This window comes from Brienomyrus brachyistius, chromosome 25 (genome assembly GCF_023856365.1).
Source record: "Brienomyrus brachyistius isolate T26 chromosome 25, BBRACH_0.4, whole genome shotgun sequence".
Taxonomy (NCBI): domain Eukaryota; kingdom Metazoa; phylum Chordata; class Actinopteri; order Osteoglossiformes; family Mormyridae; genus Brienomyrus; species Brienomyrus brachyistius.
Window position 1 is genome coordinate 4694325 of NC_064557.1, and position 26148 is coordinate 4720472.

General features: G+C 45.4%; 1 protein-coding gene across 5 annotated transcripts in view; it reads left to right on the plus strand.

The window, feature by feature from the left end:
* Positions 1-26148, plus strand: part of LOC125720292 (leucine-rich repeat and immunoglobulin-like domain-containing nogo receptor-interacting protein 2) — a 227632-nt gene that overhangs the window by 169943 nt on the left and 31541 nt on the right. The window lies entirely within an intron of this gene.

Here is a 26148-nt window from a genome sequence, read left to right on the forward strand (position 1 = left end):
TATAAACAGACCACCACAATAAAGTGAATTGCACAATTAAATGAAAGGACGGCTGTCAAACAGTGTCTGGTCTACTCATCTCACACATAAAGTCAACAGTGAATTCGTTCAGCAGTAGATCGCCATCAAGGGCTAATTAGCTGATGAAGCTAGCAGTCCATGCAAAGAGCAATTTGAATTATAATGTTCTGTACTTGTTATCATTCAATTTTCTGGTCTTTGTCAGGATCAGTCTCAGCCTAATCTATTGTTTCCCTGCTTGGCCAGCTGGTGTCTCTGGTTTTCCCATTCTGGGCATTCATACATTCTTGGATTTGAGGTTGATTAGTTTTCAATTCCCCATGTTAGTTGTACTTCTTTTGTTTTAGTGTGTTAGTATTGGTTCTTGTTGTTATGTTTTCGTTCCTGTGTTCAGTTTTATAGTTGCCTTGTGCTTCTTTTTTTTGTTTGTTTTTTAGTGTTTTATACTCTTTAGTGTCTGCAGATTGTTAATGACCCACACCTGTTCCTTGTTGCCCTAGCCCTTAGTGTTTGGTTAAGTGCTTCGGCTCTCACCTGTTCCTTGTTGCCCTAGCCCTTAGTGTTTGGTTACGTGCTTCGGCTCTCACCTGTTCCTTGTTGCCCTTGTCCTTAGTGTTTGGTTACGTGCTTCGGCTCTCACCTGTTCCTTGTTGCCCTAGCCCTTAGTGTTTGGTTACGTGCTTCGGCTCTCACCTGTTCCTTGTTGCCCTAGCCCTTAGTGTTTGGTTACGTGCTTCGGCTCTCACCTGTTCCTTGTTGCCCTAGCCCTTAGTGTTTGGTTACGTGCTTCGGCTCTCACCTGTTCCTTGTTGCCCTAGCCCTTAGTGTTTGGTTACGTGCTTCGGCTCTCACCTGTTCCTTGTTGCCCTAGCCCTTAGTGTTTGGTTAAGTGCTTCGGCTCTCACCTGTTCCTTGTTGCCCTAGGCCTTAGTGTTTGGATACGTGCTTCGGCTCACACCTGTTCCTTGTTTTATGTACTTAAATACCTGCCCTTTCCTTGTATCTCAGTCAGTCATTGCGTTTATTCCAGTGTGTTTTCCTGACTATGTTTCCTGCTTGCATTTCCTGTATTTCTTTGTTGCTAGTTTTTCCTCCTGGTTAGTTTTGCCTTTGTTCATTCTTGTTTTACACTGCTTTGACGCCCTATGGTCCCTTTTGTGTCTAATTATTGTGAATTCAGTTATCAATAAAATCCGCTTTGTCTGTAAGCCAAACCATGGATTGTCATGGTGTGCCTTAACAGTCTAATTGTTTAGTCCTTATATTATTATGATTTGTAACATTTCCCAAGCATTTTAGGTGATTTGATAGTTAATTCTTTATAACAAATGGAGTACTGATTAAAATGCCTTTATTTGATTTAAAATTTCAAGCTGTACCTTATGCTAGGTTGTAGCTTTCTTAATTATGCCAACAGGCTGGTGGGAAGGGGATGGGTCTATTAACTGCTATTAAAGCAAACTTCTCTGTTTTAGCTAAACAAACATACAAACAAACAAATATTGAGATTCTCATGGAAACCAGTCATGTTAGTCTCTAATGTATAGTTTTAAATTTTCCACTGTTTCCAGTAGCATGGCTGTTTATTTAGTTACTTTGTAATGGGCAGTTCAATTTGAGACGCAATTTTAAACAAACCATAATCGTAGGACCAAATAGGTTTTATTTTTTCATCCCTTCTTTTTTAATAATAAAAAGTAATTCATTAGTTTTATATATGGCCCTATGGATAGGAAGTGACGTTCAGCAGGCAGTTCAGCTTCTGTCTGGTGCTCTGTGCAACCTCTCACCTTACAGGTAACCTGGAGACATCGATTCCCTGAAATAAGTTTTGGACTGAGGGAGGAAGCGGGGGTTTGCAGAGCAAATTTCATCAGAGGTGGGGAAAACGCTGAAATTCCGCACACGTTCAGAGCCAAGGGCAGCATGGAGGTATCAGGCCAGTCCTGCCCACTGTCCCTCCGTGAGTCTTCTGGCTCACTTTGTATATCCCACACACATGAGGATACCGGTCAGCTGCTTCACTCCAAAATCGATTTCTCCAGCACCTCAGGTGAAGGATTAGGCCTAAGCGTATACTACAGCATAGTCCCTCCTCAGCTGGAAACTGGATTATACGTCCTTAACAATTACACTGCTTTCAAAAAATTCCTTTGATTAATCATGCATTATATATGTATTAGTAGAGGCATTAATTAATTTTAAATTACACTGGGTGAGCAAAGGAAGCAGATTCTGTTATTTGTTCTTTACCCATTGATCAGGGAGGAGTTAAGGTAGGTAAGGAATGCATGCTGCGACTGCGCGTTACCTCACACACCACACGATGAACCACCTTAGGGATGAGAACCTGAGCACAGCTGTGCAGTGGGTGATACCTCAGCACCACACTAGTTGGAATGGCATGGAAGTTTTTTTCCGGTAGCTAGAGTGCCAATCCTGCGACCAACCTCCAGATTTTCCATGGAGGTTGGAGGACCTGCTTGCAGGGCTAGATGTAGAGTAACGTCATACCCAGGGCAAAGCAATTGCAGCAGTGTTGGGGAACCTGTTCCATGGAGGGCTGGTGTTGGTGCAGGCTTTTGGAATGTTCTCTCAATCATCCAATAACGGTGGGTCTCCTGGACTGGAGTTGAGAACCACTGATTTTATTATTGGTTGATTTTTGGTTCATCCCAAAAACCCGCACTTACACCGGCCCTCCATGTAACAGATTCCCTACCTTTCAATTGCTGGTTAGGGGCCTTGCTGAAGGGCCCAGTGGACTAGAAACACTCCTAGAATTCATGGGATTCGAACTGACAACCTTCCGGTTGCACATACCCCTAGCCTCAGAGCCACCACTCCATTAATTTCGGAAATGACCAGTTATTCATATTTACCCAATCTTCCTTTCCCTTGTTTATTTGTAATTTTTTTCACCAATCACAAATCCTGTTAATTTGTTTATATACAGTACTGTGCAAAATCTCAGGCAGTCAAAGAAAATGATCTTCATGTTGGTGTTAAATGAATTTCATGTTGGTTTACAACTATGAAATTATATCTGCTTATCCAGTTCGAAACCTGGCCTAAATTCACCTCGGTATTTGCAGCAACCATCCCACGTATTTTGTGACTTGCCATGTTTTGGTAATCAGTAACTCACTGAGTTATCTGCTTAATTTTATTAATTAATTAAATGAGCTGCTGATGAAATGTAATGAATACAAGGAAAGGCTGGGGTGCCCCGAGGAGATGTTTGGGAGGCAAAGCCGGCTTCATCTAGCCATCCAACTATATATCACTAACTATTTGGAGAGCAGAAGAGATTCTTGTTAGATTTTATTGTTACTGTAAACCTGCTTTTGTTATAAATAGTTTTTTTTTTTTCTGAACAAATACAGTTACTCCTTCATATTAAAGAGGGTTAAGGGCAGCAGATCCTCGCAAATGTGAAAATTCACAAGCACTACATGGTTTCTCTAAATCTCAAACCATAAGTCTGCTAGCCTGACCAATAACATAAAGTCTATTTTAACTGATCTATTGTGAATAAAACTAATAATTATATAATATATGATTTTATTTGATCCAATTCATTTTCAGTATTTATATTTTTTTGGTATTCGCATTGTCTGCAAGTTTCTACAATTTTCCAGCCAGCTCCAAAGATATTCCCATTTTAGTATTCATGGCCGTCTTGCAAATAACAAACAACGAATGTTAAATTTGTTATCTGGAGGGGTGAATGTATACACTTATTACCCGGATAAATTCCTTTAAAATTTTCTAATTTATTTATTGTAATTTCATTTTCTCATTGACCATCCCTTGCTGTATAGCTGATAAGAGGATCAATCGCAACAGTAACGCTATGATGGCTATCACCCCTATGTCACATTACCATGCAGCCTAGCCCTTCCCACGGCTGAATTCGCTCATGCTCTTAAGTACATCTTTTTGTGTATTTTTTGAATGCTGGGTCCTTCATGAGGGCATTTGCAAAATAGGTGCATGTTAGCTAATGTTAAGAATCTTAAGGCAATGAGGGAGACACGGAGTTACGTTTAATCTGTTTAGGGATGACAGGCCCTCAGGCCTTGACAAAGCTGCTCCTTGCTAAGAAAGATGAGCTGTCTCATCTGTGGGGCTGTGTGTTTGTATCTGTTTATCCAGATTATTTAGTGATCGCAAAAATTCTTTGAAGAAATGTCAACATTTTTCCCTAATGTTTACAAGCCTGCACGACCTTAGTATCAGCCATGAAATGAATAATTAACTGGATGCAAGTCAATAAATTAGAGTAATGCTGTTGCCAGGAATCTCCATTGTCCGCTGTGTCAGCTTAATACAGAAAACGGGACACGACGTGTGTGACTTTTACTTCGGCACTGGGTAAATAACCAGGCGCCATACGTACGGGGTTGTCAAGAAGGTGCTAGAACAGCTTAGGATCACTCTTACTCTTGGGCAATTTATCATCCGTGTCACTTCATTACGCATCACTCGGTGTAAAAAGGGTTTTGTTTAACTGGCATCTGAAATAATAGTCAGCATTCACTGACTGAAGAAGAACTTAAGGGTTTCTGACATAGGGTTACAAATAAATTTTACGATGGCGGGTCTTTTGATTGGAAATAAGGGGGACTACAATAATGTAACACACCTACTTGATCCCAGATGGCTAAGCTTTTTAAAAACATGATCTGTAAAACCACCATTTTACTAGTTCATTTCAGAAGCAGGTCTGATTGTGTAGTGTATGTGTGTGCGTGCGTGTGTGTATGTGTGTTTCAACAATAGTGAAGTCAGCTGGTAATAAAGTGTTACTAGATGAAGGCAGGTCTTTTCGTACCAGAATTAGTGTGAATATTTTAGTATATAAAAAATATTTCTTTTATCTTGCGTGTGTTCCCTGCTTTCCAGATGGTCTATGCACTAGGATCAGGGTAGACAATGTCAGTTTCTTCAAACAGATAAATATTTATCCTCATGCTTGCTGCAGTGATATGCGGCCTGGGAGCATCCACAGAAATCCGCCCGGTGACTGGGGAAGTGGCTTCTCGGTCAAACTCGGGGAAAGTTGTTCGGCTGCCTCACATCCTTTGGCAGTGCTGAGATTCCAGAAGGTTCTAGAGACAGCAGCCAGGCCTACTAGCGGCTTCTCTCTTGCACTCACGAGTCCCAGTTCTCATGACACCACTAGCCACTAATGCCAACGGCATCCGTCTTCCTGTGAAACTCTGGCTACAGATTTGTTTCCGGGAGATTTTCAGTCGAGTTGCACCCATCATTCATCGCCTCTCCTGTTGCATCTCTTGACTTCTTCATTTTCACCACATCTCTCATTTCTCCTTTGCTCGATGTATCTGCATGCTACTTACTCTGTTTTACCCTTTGTGTGCTGCCCGCGTTTTTGTACACCCTTACTGCAGGACTAAGGAACATTTCCCCAGAATTATCCATCAATCAAGCACAGACAGCTACTTTAAAAAGTCAATTTTGTCTGACAGTCAGCTTTTCGTATCTTTAGCTGCTTTTAGAAATTTTACTGGATTTATGATGTTACATCCAAAGCTGTGATTTCAAAAATGCGCTCGCATAGTAACATTGGACAATAGGCTGATGCACGATCAAAGGAAGCAAAGTTGTAAACATTGTATGTTTTTGTTTTACATGTATATTAGTAGGACCTGTAACTCAATAAATCAAACAGATGTATGAAATGATCATTTATACTGTATCATCATAGGTGCAGAAGTTTTTGCATCTTTATTTTTAGAACACAACCCCAGCCTTGTGCAATTTGCTGCCTTGGATAGGCTCCCGTCAGTAAGAAACCCAGGACAGGTAGTTAGAAGATGGATGAATGGATGAGAAAAGTCTGGTACTATTAATAATGCAGAGTTCTTCCATTTACTTATGGCTCAGTGAGTTAAGCCTCTGTGCGTGTGATCAGAAGGTTGCTGGTTTGAACCCCGGCCTTGGCAGAACAGTCACATGTGCGGGGGCCCCTTGTGCAAGGCCCCAAGCCCCCCAGCTCCAGGGGGGTTGCATGCTGGCAGACCCTGTGCCATGACGCTGAAGCTCACTATTCCCTGTTTGTGTGTCTCCTGGAGAGCAAAATGGAGGAGGCGAAGAGAAGCATTTCAATGTGCCTGCATTCATATTAGTGCAAATGGTAAATGGTATCTTCCTTTACTCATTTCACCAAGCATTCCTTCTAAGCTGAGGTCCTACCCTGGATGGGATGCCAGTCCATTGCAGAGTGCATGTACTATGGGAGATTTCAGCATGTCTCTAAGCCTGCATGTCTTTAGAGTTAGTTGCCTTTTTCAGTTCTTACGAAAAACATAACTGGTATTTAGTGAAGGAGATGGCAAACAGAGAGGACTTATTTAATCAACATAAACAATAGAAGGCAAGCACTGTGATTGGGGAGACGTCACATGATCACTTCTCTTTTAGAAATGGTTATAGCCCTTGGTAATGTCCAGGAACCAGATATTTTTCATCATTCATTCATTCATTCATTCATTCATTCATTCATTCATTTATATATATATATATATATATATATATATATATATATATATATATATATATTAGTATTGTTTATGGTAATTAAATTAACCTCTCTGTACTGTGACATGCTGTGTGGCTACTCTCACTTCTGACAGTGATTGCCTGTACAAACAAGCTCGTCGTAATTCCCTGCCTATTCATCTGAGCCACTTAAGGGGGGTTAAATGCAACTGCGCGGCTCCTGTTTTCCACGCTTTAAGGTAGAGTGTGAGCCTGCACCCTTAAACCTGTCACTAGCATCGCAGCATTTCAGTGTGCATTTCAAATTAGCCTTGCTGGTCGCTAGCAGGCAGCGCAGGGAGCTGAGTAAAAGCCCAAACTGGCAACTGGTCACCTGCCATGAATGAAAGCAGGCCTGGAGTGAAGGTCTGTCTATCACTCCCAAGTGGGATGCAGGAGGGAAGAGGCCAGCTGGTAAGCAAGATGGCCCAGGCCTCTCCTGGGCTGGATAACTCATTCCTCCAGCGATGATGTCGCTCCTGGGCCTCTATGGGCGATCTCCCATCACAGAATATAGAACTTGCATGGAAGGATTGAGGGCCGGGTTAGCGTCATGTCACGTGAGTGAGGGCCGGGTCAGCGTCATGTCACGTGAGCGAGGGCCGGGTCAGCGTCATGTCACGTGAGCGAGGGCCGGGTCAGCGTCATGTCACGTGAGCGAGGGCCGGGTCAGCGTCATGTCACGTGAGCGAGGGCCGGGTCAGCGTCATGTCACGTGAGCGAGGGCCGGGTCAGCGTCATGTCACGTGAGCGAGGGCCGGGTCAGCGTCATGTCACGTGAGCGAGGGCCGGGTCAGCGTCATGTCACGTGAGCGAGGGCCGGGTCAGCGTCATGTCACGTGAGCGAGGGCCGGGTCAGCGTCATGTCACGTGAGCGAGGGCCGGGTCAGCGTCATGTCACGTGAGCGAGGGCCGGGTCAGCGTCATGTCACGTGAGCGAGGGCCGGGTCAGCGTCATGTCACGTGAGCGAGGGCCGGGTCAGCGTCATGTCACGTGAGCGAGGGCCGGGTCAGCGTCATGTCACGTGAGCGAGGGCCCGAGGGCCGGGTCAGCGTCATGTCACGTGAGCGAGGGCCCGAGGGCCGGGTCAGCGTCATGTCACGTGAGCGAGGGCCCGAGGGCCGGGTCAGCGTCATGTCACGTGAGCGAGGGCCCGAGGGCCGGGTCAGCGTCATGTCACGTGAGCGAGGGCCCGAGGGCCGGGTCAGCGTCATGTCACGTGAGCGAGGGCCGGGTCAGCGTCATGTCACGTGAGTGAGGGCCGGGTCAGCGTCATGTCACGTGAGTGAGGGCCGGGTCAGCGTTATGTCACGTGAGCGAGGGCCCGAGGGCCGGGTCAGCGTCATGTCACGTGAGTGAGGGCCGGGTCAGCGTCATGTCACGTGAGCGAGGGCCCGAGGGCCGGCCGGCGTCATGCCACATGAGCGAGGGCCGGGTCAGCGTCATGTCACGTGAGTGAGGGCCGGCCGGTGTCATGTCAAGTGAGCGAGGGCCCGAGGGCCGGCCGGCGTCATGCCACGTGAGCGAGGGCCGGGTCAGCGTCATGTCACGTGAGCGAGGGCCCGAGGGCCGGCCGGCGTCATGTCACGTGAGCGAGGGCCCGAGGGCCGGGTCAGCGTCATGTCACGTGAGCGAGGGCCCGAGGGCCGGGTCAGCGTCATGTCACGTGAGCGAGGGCCCGAGGGCCGGGTCAGCGTCATGTCACGTGAGCGAGGGCCCGAGGGCCGGCCGGCGTCATGCCACGTGAGCGAGGGCCCGAGGGCCGGGTCAGCGTCATGCCACGTGAGCGAGGGCCCGAGGGCCGGGTCAGCGTCATGTCACGTGAGCGAGGGCCCGAGGGCCGGCCGGCGTCATGCCACGTGAGCGAGGGCCCGAGGGCCGGGTCAGCGTCATGCCACGTGAGCGAGGGCCCGAGGGCCGGCCGGCGTCATGCCACGTGAGCGAGGGCCCGAGGGCCGGCCGGCGTCATGTCACGTGAGCGAGGGCCCGAGGGCCGGCCGGCGTCATGTCACGTGAGCGAGGGCCCGAGGGCCGGCCGGCGTCATGCGACGTGAGCGAGGGCCCGAGGGCCGGCCGGCGTCATGCCACGTGAGCGAGGGCCCGAGGGCCCGAGGGCCGGCCGGCGTCATGCCACGTGAGCGAGGGCCCGAGGGCCGGCCGGCGTCATGCCACGTGAGCGAGGGCCCGAGGGCCGGCCGGCGTCATGCCACGTGAGCGAGGGCCCGAGGGCCGGCCGGCGTCATGCCACGTGAGCGAGGGCCCGAGGGCCGGCCGGCGTCATGCCACGTGAGCGAGGGCCCGAGGGCCGGCCGGCGTCATGCCACGTGAGCGAGGGCCCGAGGGCCCCATGCTGCATACTGTAAAGCTGCATGAGGGATCTCATTGTTGTTATGATGTGGTTCACATACTTCATCTGTGTTTTTTCGCTTATCTCCACTTGTCCATTCCTGAAAGCCCTCCGTCTCCATTGCAGCCCATTGCATCATGGAGAAGCGCATTGGTTATTTTCTCCACATAAGAAGGCAGTCGGGTTATTTCTTAAATCCCAGAAACTGGTTAACATCACTCTGGTAAAATGCACGCATCCTAAGCCCGTGAGAAGCCTGGAAGAATTAGTGAGTCTTCCTTTAAAGTGGCAAACAGGGAAAATCGGCGGCGCCAACTTGTGTGTTTTGCATAGCTTACAAATCCATGAGAAACTGATTTTCACGCCCGTGAGACTTACTGAGGAAAATGAAAGATTTAGCTGGCATGGATATGAGTAACTGTCACCAGCTATAGTGTTGGGTAGGAATGTTTTCCTGCAAAAACAGAGAATGATGGCATGTGCTGCATTGTAGTCATGTGATGCAAATGTTTATCCATATTTAACTTGTTTCACTGACCAGTGTTAAAGGTTGGCACCTTGCGTGGCAGCCTCCGCCCTCGGTGTGCAAACGTGTGTGTGTGTGTGTGTGGATGGGTGAACATGAGGCAAAACTTGTAAAGCCCTTTGAGTGCTCGCAGGAGTAGAAAACGTGCTACGTAAATGCAATCCATTTATTGTACCATTTAAAGTCTATAGTTTATATACTGTATGTTTATAGTCATAGTAGTGGACAGAAAATAGTTGACTGTAATGAAGCGTCCAGGGATTTAACCTGTTCTAGTGCATTTATGTTGGAGTTTTCAATAATGGTGAAAATTATAACATAATTTAGGTGAGTCAACTAAAAAAATGGTAATTTGTATTTTAGATACTGTTACTTGCTGCTTTCTGTATTGTTCTGATCAGATCGGAAGACCACACAGAAAATGGCGGGAAGTGTGGTCGCCATGGAAACCATTTCAGTTACATGGCTGGCCTTCCTCATCTAACCAATGTATCTCTGTCCAGATATACACCTAGATAATGAGGAACACAGAGCAGAGAGAAACTACAAAGAAGAGAAGCCAACCCAGGCCAAGGGCATGAAAGAGAGGGTGGGAGGGAGAGAGAGAGGGGGAGAGAGAGAGGGAGCGCAGGAGTTTTATTGTACTTTTATTGTGCAAGTATCTGAAGCAATACAGGCCATACAGTAAAGTGAAAGCAAAATAAAATAAATAAATATATAAGAGATGCTTAAAAACACCCACGCCATCTAATAGATGGTGTCTCGCAAAATGACACATCACAGTTTTTTTAAAAGACTTTAAAAGTTTTCCTTTTCCAGTTTCCTTCCCCTGCTGCTGTCATTTCTCTCACTGAATGAACAGGAGTTCATAGCTGGCTGCGCGTTAAAAACAACATACACGTCCAGGAGCTAGTAACAGTACAGAGGGGGCTCTAAACCCAACTTCCAAAACTGCAGCTTTCATAAAAGAAATTCTGCTTTGGCTTGGTAAGGACTGAGCATGTCAGCAGGGAAGGATTCTGGGACCTGGCCTTTAGGGGGCGCTCTGCCCTTTGTCGGAATATGGGACACCACCCCCTAGGAAACTTGTAATTGAAATCATACAAAATGTACAGAAATACAGAACAAACCGCTAAATGATTTCAGGGGGGCTAAGATTAAAATAGGGTCTAGAACTGCCAACGTTTTAGAGTTTGGATTTCATGACCTGTTCAATCACATCAGCAGGTTTATGCCACAATAATGATCCTTAGACTGAAATAAAACAATCAGGTAGCATGCCGCTCTTTAACGCTTAACGATTTAACAATATGGAAGGTTCCCCGAAAATACCCCAGGGCAATAAGCTAATTACCATCAACCGGAGCATTCTTTTCGCCAATGGATATAATGCAATTAATTATTTATTGTATATGTTACATTCGCAGCCATTTTCATGTGGATTAAAGCAGTCTGAATGGTTTGTTTAATAAGCAGTAACACAGCATAGTGTAAATGAGGTCTCTCATCGCTGATTACTGCATGTTGTATGCAGGGTCACATGGGATCATGTGCACGCATTTGCATTTTTCACTTTGCAATGGCTTCCTATTGGCTCTTGCGTAAATGTGGGTACAGGTTCCTGACCCCTCAGCTGGTGATGGGCAGTGAGTTTTGTCGCATGTCTTGACCCCTAAAATCTGATTCTTTAGGAATTTAAAAAGTGAAAAACAAATTTCACCTCGATACCACTTTACTTAAGACCATGTTTTTAGCAATGTATAAACACATTCATAAGAAGTAATAATGCATTCATAAAGCATTATAAACATGGATATAAATATTTATCCAAAGGAATAACACATTATAGCCATATGGATTATGATTTTTTTATGAATCTCTGACTATAATGCACTATAGACACTGTCATAATACATTACAGTATAACAGTGAGAATTAACAAAACATTACAGTATCTTCTATTAACAGTCATAAGGCATTATAGTGTTTATACTTCATAAGCGCCAATGAAGCTGTCATCTATAATGTATTATAATGCATTATAATGGTCTTGTATAAACATTGAGAATGCTTTGTAAAGCATTATAAAGGTATCTACAGTGCATTAGAGATGCACAATAAACATGGTTATAATGTGTTATGCGTTTTTATGAATATTTATAACCATGTTTAATGCTTTATTAATGCGTTATTATGCACCATGACTGTGTTTAGAAAAACATGATCTTAAGTGGTACCCATATTTTGCTCATCCATGTATAAACAGCCTAGTGTATAAACAGAATTACAATACCTAATCCTGATTCAAAGGAGCTTCAGAATGTAAAAAGCGAGGTATGATTTTGTACAGACATGAAATAGACTGGACAAAAACATCTAGAGCAGTGATAGAGGGAGGCTGCTTCTTCCTCTGTATGCTTTTCACGCTTCCTTAGCTGTTTAGGTGCTAAGAGAACCTCTTCATGAAACATGCCCGGGGAGGCATTTTGGATTTAGCAAGAAGATCACAGCTCCTGCAAAGACGCTAAACATCTTTTAAAAGTCTGATGCGAATGGAGGCCTTGCCGCCATTCAGGTTCATTGTTCTATGAAGGAGAGGGCCTAGCGCTTCACTCGGAAATCAATAGCGTAAGTTTCCACCAGATATCACCCACAGCCGCCTTGTAACACATAAAAGGTAGCAGGCCAGCTTCTGTTGCCGTGGGCCATCGGTCATGGAAAGCAAAGGATCGCAGACAATAGAGGAGTGTGAGGATAATACAATAGATTCTCCACAAGTAAGGTACTGGTGTCTGCTTTATAAATCGGTGTGTTATTAGAAGGTAGCATTAGCGGACTCTGATCCTCTGATAGCGAATGACTGTTGCTCAGCGCCGTCGGCTCCCTTCTGACCCCCATGCACAGTCAAAGGTGCCCCTTCTTATTAATACGTTTGTGCTGCTATGGCTGTGTTGGGTTTATGTTTTTGCATCTAAAGAAATATTAGAATCACCTAGAGCAGGGGTGGTCAGTCTTTTCCGCAATGTGTGAGCAGGTTTTTGGGGATAAGCTTTAGGTCAGCTGCTCAAACCCAGGTGTGAGGACTCCTCAGCCAATCAGTTATGTAATTAGTGATCTAATTAGGGAGTTGCAGAGAAAGCCAGCTTACACAGCGGCCTTTGCTGGATAATTTTGCCTACCTATCAAGATTCTAATCTAGTATTTCTCGGTCCGATCCTCGAGGCCCCCCAGACAGTCCATGTTGTTGCTGCTACCCAGCTCTGAGAGGGAGCAGAAATGTGGACTGTCTGGCACGGAATTGGCATGGAGCAAAAACGTGGACTGTATGGGGGTCCCCAAGGACTGGACTGGACTGGACCTGATCTGATCTGATCATTAAGCAGAGCCATTAACTGTGAATTTTGATTAGAGGGTGGGGTTAGGGTTAGGCAAAGTCTTCAGGAGCCACACTGACATGCAAACAGGCGACAGAAATCATGCATCATTTCTGGCTTTACAGGGAAATCCACACGCGTAGCTCATGTGGGACCTCTGTGACCAATCTATGCAAACGATTGTGGTCACCTGACTCACTCTTCCAGACACTGGTGCCACCTTCCCTATGGCTCCCTACACTTTAAGGTTATAAATTATTCAGTCTCAAGTCTTTGCTGTTTATTACTGACGATTGGCCAGATTAGCATTCAGCATGTATGGCTGAAAATTGAGTTTTAAGCCTGAATTATAATATTTAGGCTTTCATATGAAATCATTTATATTCCCTACAGAAATGAATAAAGGAAAATGTATCTAGGAGTTGTAACATAACAGCTAATTCTGACTGTAGGGTGGTATAGCAGCTGGAAGGGAGGGGCTTTCTAACTCAGATTTGTACAGGGACCAGGTAGTAATGCACTCAAATATCCAAACATCTACCAACTGTTTACTTTTTTATGGCCATGGGGGATCGTGGATCCTATCCCAGGCAGTTGATGGATGGATATTTGGCCGTGGAACCCTAATCCCAGCATGACGATCTTACCTCCTATCCATAATTAGCCAAATAAAATACAATTTTTATGTCTTTGATTGGAGTCACAGATTTTTATAAAATTGTGTCTCCCTTGTGGAGACCGAAAAGAATGCCCCTACCAGGACAAAAGAGGTTTTTATCACATTGTGGGACCCCCCCCCCCCCACACACACACACACACACACACAATCATAGAGTATGGGCACGACCCACCAGTTAGCCTAAGAGTCACGTTGTATGAGACATAGAGGGGAGATGCACCCAGAACCCAGGTGAGCCTGAAACCGCCAAGCCTGAAGGTGTGATATTCAGCTGGATGAGTGGGTCACTTCATTCCTTGAGATAAAAGTCTAACCTAAACATTTTAATGTAAATTAGCGTCTGTAAGTTTCCACAGATAGAGCGTTTCGCAGGATTAGGCGTGGAGGAGCTGGACGTAAACAGCAGACGGAGCGGAATTATCTGCCTCGCTCACACATGGTGTCTGCCGTTAATAATCCATGGTCAATGAACAGCTCTCAGATGCTTTAAAGAGGGAAATGGATTTTCATTCTGCTCAAGTATCATCTTGACTGATTGTGCGTAATGATTAATGGAGTGGAGGAGTCCACGTTCATTTGAGATAATATTGCAGGTGCAGAATTATGGATGGTATTAGTACTGAAGTCAAGCTGAACGTCTCCTCCAGACTGTAAGAAACGGATAATATAAAGGACATATTAAAAACAGATGAGAAATTCCCACTGAGAGTTTTCAGAGCGCACATCGAGGTGAGTATGCCTTGAATATTATATACTGCCTGGCAGGATGTGATTCATAATATTTAATGTTATAAAATTAGAAGGAAAGTGAAATGTAGTCTAACCGAAGACGGATCTCACAGAAGGCTGGATGGGAATCTGGCTTCCCTTGAAACTCGTCGCCCCACAGCACTTGAGGCTCTTTTTAGAGAGCCCTCCGCAGGGATAAAACATGTTCCATCCATCCGTTCGTCTTTTAGCTGCTTATCCAGGAGAGCCTGCTGCCCTGTATCTGAATTTATTTATTCTGTAGATAGTTTTCTCCAAAGCAACATACAACCACAGGAAGCCTGGGGGTTAGGGAGCCTGCATGCAGCATCCCCGGAGGAGTTGGGGTTGAAGGCCTTGCTGAAGGGCCCATCCACCTTCCAGACACAGATCGTTAACCTAGTGAGCCTCCAGCCGCCTCCAGACGGTGTAGGGAGCAAGGCGGGGGACACCCAAGATGGCATGCTGCTCCGATGCCCTCATACACACGGGCACACACACCAATGTTTGTATACACGTCTTTGTGGGGACCGTCCATTCATTTCTACTGGAAAATCTCTAATGCCAAATATGACAGCCTGCTCAACCCCCACCCAGCCCTAAGCTCAACCATGAGTAACCAAACAAAATACATAAAGTTCTTTGATTTTAGTGACAGATATATCAAAATAACTGGTTTTAAGACTTTGTTGGGACATTTGGTCCCCCAGTGTAATATATACATAACCCCCAAAGTTTGAGACACCAGTTCACATAAGTGCAGGAGGAAACCCACTTCATATGGGGGGGACATGCAAACTCCTCAAGCAGCCCCCACCATGAAGGTGTGCATCGTGAGGGCTAGTGAGCCACCTAGGAAAGTCATAAGATTTCAGCTAAGCTGGTGATGGTGTTCATGGGTGTCTGGCCAGTGCAGGTTTCACCAGGGAAACACCTTTAGCTGTGGTCGTCAGCCGAACTTTCACTGGTGTTAGCTAATGACCCATTAGCCACAGTTATGGGTGTGTCTGGGCTGCGGAGGGGGACCCGGCAGATCAGTGACTCATGACTGTCTTACTGCCAGCTTGTTTGCTCATTCGGCGCATGTTAAATAAATAAATATGTAGTTTTGAAGAGCCAGATCAATGAGGATGGGAACAAAGCTTCTTTGAACAAAAGAGATCTCTCCCAGAGAAACCCTCCCTCGACACGAATCTCACCAGAGAGACGGCCTGCAGCCAAAGCCAGACCTCACACTGCACCACAGGGGGTCAGTCAAGAGCGCTACGATTCTCTGAGGATACAGTAACACTGTCATCTATAATGCACTATACATACTTTAATAATGCATTAAAGAATTAATATTAAGAATTAATAAAGCATTACGGTATCTTCTATTGACAGTCATAAGGCATTATAGTGTTGATTGGTTATGCTTTGCAGTAACTGTACCTTCATAATGCTTTTATATTTCATTCATAAAACGTTCAGTACAACTTTGTAATGTATTCATTAAGTGTTCATAAAACGTTCATACCTGCATCCTAACATCCCTTAACAACTGTAATATACATTAATAGCAAACATAATATAATAGGAACAAACATTATAAATGTATAATCATGTAATGTTGGTTATTATAAGGTGTACTTGCATGCTGCTTATGAAGGTTCTATGAATGCACTATGAATGCATTATGAAGGTGCACTGAATGTTCTATGAATGCATAATGACTGCCTTATGAAGGTGCACTGAATGTTCTATGAATGCATAATGAATGGACTATGAAGGTGCAGTTAATATAAAGCGTTACCTATTGATTATCCTTCAGCTCTCATCTATAATGCACTATAGATATCTTTATAAAGCATCCATAACTCATAATAAACATGGATATAATGTGTTATGCCTTTTTATAAATATGTATAGCCATGTTTATAATGCTGTATGAATGCATCATAATGTGTCATGAATATGTTCATGTATTCTTGTAGACATGGCATTCATACTAAGTGTTTACCAAGTATCCTTAATCCATATGAATTATTATCTTCAATGACCACTGACTCAGTTTTCTCCCTACTCAGGCTGACATGTTGTGTCTTGTGATTTCTTACCTTAACTACATGTTTGTAGCAGAAAGACAGCTAATACAATAATACTGTGTTCCAAATCTATGCTTTTGTTGTAAAATACCTTACAGCTCTTTAAGGATAAATATAAGCTTGGCAAGTGATGTCTTACTTATGCTTTTATTTTTTCCATAATACCAGTTCATATACTTAGTGGGAACGGAAAAAGACCCAGATATGCACTTAGCGTGTGCGAGCTGCGTAAGGTCACCTTTCAGCGCATGAGATGCAAACCCGACTTGAAACCCTCCTGTGGGCTTTGATCGATGTCAGGGCCTCCCTCCCTCCACTGCCGAGTGCCTTACGGCTCGCGAGGAGCCCGGCCGTCTTGATGGATTTTATAACTGGGCCAGTCCACTGCTCCGTTCTGTCCCATCACAAGCTCCCCCACATGCCCTTCACTCACACTCAAATCCGAGTGGTGGCTGCAAGGCAAAGTTACCGTTACTCCCTGGCAAATGTCCCGTAATGATTTAACAAGGGGTGGAGACTGCCTTAGATTATCTATAACCACGAGTAATTAGACAGTCTGCTTTGAATGTCTTTAAGAGCGGGTTCAAAAACCTGGAGGCTGCTAAGCGTGGCATGCTGGGTAATATGCCTTTGATCAGATTTTACACTCATGTTCTATAATTAATAGTGTATAAGCAATAATTCAGTGTAACTTTTACAGTGAAATAAATGTTAATGACTATCACTTTTACTTATTTAACATTTATAGAGTACAGCAGCTAATTAAATACTGTAGCTTCCTGGTCTTGGGAAGAGGGAGAAGTTTGTTCTTGTTCTTGTTCTTGCAGGTCTCCATAGGGGGCAGTGAATCATCGTCTGCGGCCACCTAGAGGGGATACTTAAGGATTGCAGGGATTTGGTCTGACTCGGGCTGCATTTTAGGGAGAGCAGGTGAGGGAGAGTGTTGCACACTTTATAAGGCATTGAAGGGAAAGAACTGGCTGGTTTTTATGTGAAATCATATAAACAAGTCAGAATAAAATGACTGGAATTCTTCGGTTATTAAAAGCTTCTGCATGAATGGTTGATGAAAGTAATGCCCACAGTGAGGTATGAAACAGTTGTAAGCAGCATAGACTCATGTTTGAGAGGTGGGTAGGGTGAGATTTAGTCACTCTTGAGGTGTAGCCTTGATTGACCTTTCTCCTTGGGGTCAGGTACCCCACAGCTGGTTAATAGGACACACAGTCGTCTTCAGAGCCATCAAATGCATTTTAGCCAATGCCGTCCTCCCCGCAAATGGCTAGGGCATCCCAGTGCAGGCACGCCGGCACCCTGCTGTGAGGGCACAGGGATGGAGATAATGAGAGGGCGTGTTGCCAGCCTGGCACCGCAGAACATCAGCGGGCACGGGTGGGGGGGCGGGCAGCCAGGATGGATGAGAGAACTCCGGGGCAGCAGAGCAGCACAGCAGCTGGAGAACAGCTGCTCCTGACGTGCGTGAGAGCGGCGTCCGACGCGTGGGCGGGCCCCACCACTGAGCGCATGATGACAGGCCATAGGGGGCCGGGTGGGTGCCCCCTCCTCCCCAACTGAGCGCAATGCAAGGCCTGCTTTCAGAAGGAATCAGAAGGAAGGTGTGCCAGAGGGAACAGGCCTTGTGGTCACCCCCATATAATGACTCCAGTCCAAATTATCTGCAGTGATTTTCTGCATTGGCCATACTCTCTGTAGGGATTCGTCCTTCTGAATTCACCCCAGTAGCAGCAGGTCATCTTCTCTCATCCTCATCCATAATAGAGCAAGCTTGTTATGAGCCTTAATGAACGTCAACCTTCAGAAAAGTCATTTTGTGCCACTTTCTGTCCTCTAACAATAATTCACATAAAAAGGGGACATAGGCGATACAAGGCTATCGGTGCTATCTGTGATCACGCTATTCTGAAAATGGAGGCCCATGTAGATGCGTCCGACTTTTTGGGCTAACATGAACTGTCACTGGCTTCCATATTCATATTTCCATCCTCTGTCGCTTGATTGGAAGCTTTCATGCTCTTTATGTTCGAAAACATTTACCTGTTTCCTGCTTATCAGACGTTACCTGTCTCCTGCTTATCAGGCCTTATCTGTCTCTCGATTTTCAGGCCTTACCTGTCTCTCACTTATCAGGCCTTACCTGTCTCCTGCTTATTAAATGTTACCTGTCTCTTGCTTATCAGGCCTTACCTGTCTCTCCATCACCAGGCCTTACCTGTCTCTCACTTATCAGACCTTACCTGTCTCCTCCTTATTAGATGTTACCTGTCTCTTGCTTATGAGGGGTTATCTGTCTCGCGCTTATCAGGCATTACCTGTCTAGCTTACCAGGCCTTACCTGTCTCTCCATCACCAGGCCTTACCTGTCTCTCCATCACCAGGCCTTACCTGTCTCTCCATCACCAGACCTTACCTGTCTCCTGATCACCCTGTTTTTCGTAACCTGGCTAAGGACAGGCAATGTATATTCTGCATAAATGTGTTCAGTGTGGGAGTCAGCCTATTGAACTTATAAGGTTATATAGTTTTCCTGATCTATTGTGATTTGTTCGCATTTTGATAAATTACTAGTGTGCTGGATATTGATTATGTAGCTAAAAGGAAACTAATCCCTGGTCCCCTGAGCTGTGTGTCTGGGTCTGTCTGTGCCCTCCTCATTCTTGTCTGTGGCGTCATCCACAGCAGGCAGAACATCGGCATGTTCCTGCTACGTCTGGGGCAGCGTGGCTCAGTGGACAGTACTGTCATACTGTCAAAGCCCCAAAGTTTGGGGTTCAAAAGGAACCATTGCTCAGTGTCTGTCGAGTTAATATGTTCCTCCTCCATTCCTGCCGGTACTCCGGTATCCTGCTGCAGCCCAAAAACGGTTGAATTTGATCCCCCCATGACAAAGTGCTATATCAGCTGTTTCGGAAGATGGTTGGGACTTAAATCGGTTTTTAGACCAGATAATGATAGTGAAACTGAAGCAGTAGCTGCCTGTAGGAACTCCACTGGCTCGGCGTTCAGTGCGAATGTAAGCTTTCTGTATTTCTCTCGGCCATACTCTGCAAATTGCCTTCTCTTCTTAATACTGCACGATGTAAAGGGCTCAAAATATTACACTTAATTTGCTGAGGATACTTGTTCTGGTAATTGTAGCTAAGAGTACAACACCAGGGCTTGTCCCAGTACACAAACTGAATAACCAGGCATTTAGTTGGTTAAACGCTACAAACATTTGTCTTTGACTGCTTATATGATATGAGCATTTTCGCCTCAGTTCCATTTCCTTTAAATTACACAGAAGGGTTTCTTCAGTTCAGAACAGACACTAGCATCTTTACATGTCATTTTGTACTGCATGTAGCGATAACCTTTGAGTTATTATAAACAAAAATCTATATTTGTATTTTTTAAGGCTTGTACTTTTTTTATGACTGCACTGGGACTGAGGATTAACAAAAATAAGAGATATATTATGCTTGTAGACGCTTTATGCAAGAGTCAGCACGTCCATCAAACTGGGATAAAATGATTACAGCGCAATCCTTCAGGGTTGTTTGATTAAAAAGTAAACCAATTTTAACACAGCAAACATTTCTAAATATTTCATTTCAAAAGATGCCCCTTGGGTAAAAAATGCAACAAAGAATAGATGTACTTCCCTGAATCCACTTACCTGTGTGGTTTGTCCACAAAAACACATTCTGTCATGAATTATCTTGTCTCATTGTCTCACTCATTATGCTTCATGGGTAATTATGTCGAACCCCAGACTTCAGTGGGATCTACAGCTTTCACATGCGCTTAATGATATGGGAATGAAGGCACACTGAAATACGAGAGCTGTTCAGACATTCTTAGCGTTAGACCCCCATTTTATCATGTCAAGACACTTGAAGTGATTAACAGTAACTTCCCCAGAAAGGCAGAACTGTCACCCATGGACTGGGTTTCATTCGAAATGGGCCCAACTATGTGTCTGAGATCAAAGCCTCCTGCTTCCTTCTGTTTTGTTTTCTTTTATGTTATTTTTTTCGCATATATTAGTCAGTGTTGGGTCAACAACAGACATGACTGGTGCGTTTATTTTCAGAAGAGCCACAGCTGTGAAATGAATCTGACAGACATAAGCTGTAATGAAGTCTCGTGTCCTGATTAGGAAGTCTACATGAAAGAAAAGCACTTTCTCAGAGTTTCAGAAATTGTTGTGTTTTTGTCTTGATTTTGTACAGCAGACATTTAGTAAAACTGACGTTATAGTACTTTACTAATCAATCTAGGATTACATGTAATGTAATCTTTGAATAGACATTACATTTTATAAATCAATTATAATAATAAGCATTGCTATTGTTTTCTTCTTATTATTATTGTTGTTATTGTTGTTGTTATCGGGCATCATGGTAGCTATTACTGCTGCCTCACACTTAGGACCAGGGTTCAAGGGTCCGTGTGCAGAGTTTATATGTTCTCCCTGTGTTCTTGTGGGGTCTCCTCCAACAGACCAAAAACATGCTCTGCTTAATTGGAGTGAACAAATTGCCTGTAGGTGTGAATCTGTGAGTGAACGGTGTGTGACTGTGCCCTGCGATGGGTTGGCGCCCTGTACTGGGTTGTTTCCTGCCTCTAGCTGTGACTGTGCCCTGCGATGGGTTGGCGCCCCGTCCTGGGTTGTTTCCTGCCTGTAGCTGTGACTGTGCCCTGCGATGGGTTGGCGCCCCGTCCTGGGTTGTTTCCTGCCTGTAGCTGTGACTGTGCCCTGCGATGGGTTGGCGCCCCGTCCTGGGTTGTTTCCTGCCTGTAGCTGTGACTGTGCCCTGCGATGGGTTGGCGCCCCGTCCTGGGTTGTTTCCTGCCTGTAGCTGTGACTGTGCCCTGCGATGGGTTGGCGCCCCGTCCTGGGTTGTTTCCTGCTGTAGCTGTGACTGTGCCCTGCGATGGGTTGGCGCCCCGTCCTGGGTTGTTTCCTGCCTGTAGCTGTGACTGCGCCCTGCGATGGGTTGGCGTTCTGTCCTGGGTTGTTTCCTGCCTGTAGCTGTGACTGCGCCCTGCGATGGGTTGGCGTTCTGTCCTGGGTTGTTTCCTGCCTGTAGCTGTGACTGTGCCCTGTGATGGGTTGGCTCTCCGTCCTGGGTTGTTTCCTGCCTTGTGCTCGTAGCCCCAGGATTGGCTCTGGACCCCCCACGACGGTAAATACAATAAGCAGTTACTGAAAATGGATGGATTATTATTTATTATTATTACTATTATTATTACTTAACTATAACTGATAACTGAGTGAAATAATATGCAAATAAGTATGACCTCATCCGAGCATCTGTCTCTCTGTTAATTACCATCCTCACCTTATACCAATTATCAGCACAGACCCCACCTAACCAATAAATCACTGTCACCCCTCTTCGGAGGAAGTTCTAAATTATTTCTTGCTTCGTTAGCAGGCCACAGTGGCTCCCTGTAATAAGGTGAACACATTCATGTTATTGGTGACGTGCACAGACTTTTGCAGGGGCAGATGCTCGAACGGAGGGGAGGGGAGGCAAAGCTTAGGGTAAACTTTGCTGACTGGGGGGTCCTCCTCAGTAAACTTTGCGTGACTGGCAGTTATCAAAAGGGTACTTTCAAGTGTCCATGCAAAAGGGCACGGCTGATTCAATCTAGCATAAGTGAGCTGCACTTGAAGCAACTACGATGCTACTATCACTGTGAAAGTAACGCACACTTCAAAAAACGTTTATCAGATACTACTAGATTTACCAGTACAGCTTTCGCTCCTCCTGACTGGTTGGATTTTTGCAGTAACTGCTTCTTTTCTGCCCTCTGTCTTTTTCAAACGGAGGAGTCTGTCCTCAGTGTGCTGTTGGGGGGGGTGGGTCATTTTTATTTTTTATTTACAGGCTAATTATCTGCATCTGAATGAGTACAAGGGGTGGCGCAGTTGAGCAGTGGTTAGCGCTGCTGCTTCAGAGCAAGAAGGTCCTGGGTTCGGTGTCGGGTCCTTTCTGTGTGGAGCAGCTGGCTAACCCTCCCTGTCTTCATGCGGGTTTTAGCTGGGGGGCTCTGGTTTCCTCCCATGGTCCAAAAGTGTGCAAGATGGGTTGATTGGTGAGTATACATTGGCCCTGTAGTTGAGTGAGTGAGTGTTTGTGCCTTGTGGTGTGTTGGTGACTGCCCAAGGTTGGTTCCTGACCAGGGTTGGTTCCTGCCCAAGGTTGGTTCCCACCTGTGCCCAGTGTTCCTGGGATAGGCTCCGGTCCCCCCGCGACCCCAATTGGGATTAAGCAGTTTCAGAAAATGGATGGATGGATGGATGGATGAATGAGTATGATGGTTAACTAGCTCAGCTCCTCTGACAGTGTGTATAGTAAGCAGTTTGTACAAAGCGTGTCTCTCCGTGTGCCGCAGCTAAGCTTTGCTGCGAGGCGTACAGTATTATAGGAGCATGTTGCCTTTGTTCACGCCCGTCTATCACTCTGAAGATTGTTTGATCTGACTTCCTGCCTGTCAGTTTTGTTTATTTATCCTTCAGGCGAATGCACAGTCCTGAGATCAAGCCGTTTTCGTCCTGGTTCACTGGCTGCCAGCTGACTAACCCTCCGCATCATCTGCGGAGAGAACCCGGCCCGGCTGGTTAGACTGCTGCATGTGCCTCTCCTGGGGGGAGCTGCCACCCCATCAGTGAGGGCTTGGCAAACAAGTGCCTGTGGAGGAGCTGTTCGGAGAAGAGGCTGATGTGAGGAACTTAGCTGGGAGGTCTCAGCGGGTCCCGTGGTTCTCTTTCAAAGATAGCGTGCATTGCAGTCTGAGGCGCCGTCTTCCGTATTGGACGTCTGGAGAGGTGTTGTGGGGAGTGGATTGAAATGGGGTGGGGGGGGGGGGGGTGTATCGTAAGAGCATATGGCTTTAAATGTAAGATGTGTGGAGGGGGCTATGTTTAATGGTACAGGTATTCTGGGCAGCATTACGATGGGACAGAACCTGCCTCAGTGCACTTCACCTCTCCAAGCTGTGCGTGGCCACCTGGACCAGACAGGATCACAGCTCTCCGCCACTGAGTATGACATGCCAGTGTAGCACTGGACAATGTGGAGGCTGCACATGCAAACTGCAGCCTGTTTTTTTACCCCCAGAAGTGAGAAACAACTGAAATAATAGGGGGCCAATGGCACTGATTCGCAGTATCATAAGAAAGCTGAATATTATGTGACTGTAACTGTTTATTCACAGTGGGATGGTTGAAACAAAATCTTTAAAATCTGTATTTTTACTTTCTGAACCTGAACTTCAAAGTTGGATGGATGGACAGACAGATAATGTTCGCTTCTCAAGGTGCAATTTCAGCAAATTTACTAGGGTTCGATTAGCAGTTCCAGGATACATAGAAGGCACACCAATTCCCAGGGTCTTCAGTGGTAGTGTAGCTGAAAAACTACCAGGCGTCACCACCGATTTTCCCCGAGGCCCAAATTCCATCAGCAGCACAAAGCCAAGGCTCACTGCACCAATTATGTTTCGGTCCGGATCGTGACCAGTGAACTCAACACTGGACCAGAAAGTTGTTGGTTCAAAAATGCGTGTGGCCTAAGCAAAGTTTGGGTGACGAAGTCCGCGACGCCCTGCAAAGTCTGGGTGACCAAGTCCGCGACGCCCGGCAAAGTCTGGGTGACCAAGTCCGCGACGCCCGGCAAAGTCTGGGTGACCAAGTCCGCGACGCCCGGCAAAGTCTGGGTGACTAAGTCTGCGATGCCCAACGAGACAGAGCTGTTATGTCTTTAGCAATGCACTTTGTAGTTTGTTTTATCATCTGTGATTATGCGGGACTGTAACAGCCAATGAAATGTCAGGGTTTTCCTTCCGTTGTAGAAGTTCTGGTCTTTGTGCTTTTTCAGGGTTGACACAGGGCACTTTCTCCTGAATGTACTGGGGACAATGTAGCCGGGTGACGCAGAAGTGCGTCCCTTTGTTTAAAAATTGCAATTGCCCTTTGTCCTGTTTCATCTGGGGATTAGCATTTTAATTCCAGTGACATTATAACCAGCAATTTCTCTACTGCTATTCTTGTTGCAGAATGAAGTGCATTTTGCACTGATAAAATGCTGAAATCCTGAAATGAATATGGTCAGCCTTTCAGAAAGCTCCTAAAATACTTACTTTGGAGCAGACGCACATTAGCATGAATACGTTGAATGCATCTCCTGGCAGGACACCATGGAATGCCTCCAGGTGTGGGGGGAACCTCATGTGATTATAATGTTTTGTGTATCATTAGCGAGCATCTATGTGGTGCAGATGGCCAGAATTCACCAGCTGTGAGGCGTATTTTTTTATTACTGTAAGCAGCTGCTACCGAAGGATTTCAAAGACGGGGACAGTGAGCAGAATCACATCACATGAGGCTGAATTTGATTACAGAACGACTCCTGTTCAGGTTACAGACTGAATCCTGGTGGTTAAGAGACAGCCACGAGATAATGTGTTTTTATTGGATGGGGGGTGGAGGAAAGTGAATTATTGTTTGTGTCTCAAAAAAACAAAACAAAACACACAAGCTTATGGCAAATGCCAGGTCTGTGTAACTCTGGTCCAGATTATTAAGGGGTTGAAACAGGGCTGCCCGACCCAGAATGCCAATTAGGTATAACCGGCATGGACAAAACCCAGCTGGGCAGAGGAACACAGAGGGGTAGTCTGCTCCAGACAGAGGTCGCTCCCTGCACAGAGGCTCGCACTAATTTCAGATTAACAGCACAGACTGAAAGACAAAACTACTAATCCTATGTAAATGCTTTTGAAGTGCTGCAAATCTTTATTTTACATCGGGTTTAATTTGCCCAAAGCATCACCATCTGTCACATCTATGTTTCTAACAGATGTCAGTGTGTCGAATGTCATGTGAAAGATCGATTATGGTCTGTTTGCATTCTGGACAAATATATTTACACCTGGGCAAATTTAAACTGCCAAGCATCTAAAATATTCGTACATAGAAAATAACGCAGATGAGAAAATAAGTCCACCACAAAAAAACTCTAACCTCAACTTAATTACAAAGGTTTGGCACACAATACCAGGGAAACATTGCATCATATGTTTTAAGTCAGAAATTTTAATTGCTATTAATGACAATAAAGATAAACAAATTATCTACTTGCATTTTGATTTATTTATATTTTTAAATTGAACAAATGGCAAAAAATGGCAATAAATAATACTAATAATAATCTGTTAAATCTCAGCACTGCATGATAACAGCTTATAAATGCTGCTTTTGCTCTAGCTCCTAGTGGGGAAAAGGAACATCTTATCTCAAGGCTGCTATTATTAAATTGATATACAGATACAATTCCATAAACCCTTCCCTAAAAATGACCTAAGAAGCAATGGCCATGCGTCTAGAGCAGCTTACAGGTGGAGATCTGGCTGTCTGACCCAGCCCCCAAACACACCCCATGCTCCGGTCGACGTCAGGCCTGAACCTGTCTGTCTTAGTGCGACTGCACCGGGCCGTACTCTGGTCACCCAGGCAGTGCTCATGCTGTGCAGGAGAAACTCCCCAGCTGCGTGAGGACATCGTGTGTTTCTGTGTTTATTTTTAATGGTTTCACAGCCTAGCAGTCTGGCAGCCTGATTAAGGAAGGTCCCAGGGGATTCTGGAAATGTGTTTACTACTACAGTTTTATGCAGAATACAGTGTTTAATTGAAGGGTTGATTGAGCCCAGTAGACCTATTACCCTGTAACCTGAGCTTCCTACGCCTGTCTCTCCAGCGGTTAATTACAAGTGGGAGGCAGTAGCGCCCTGC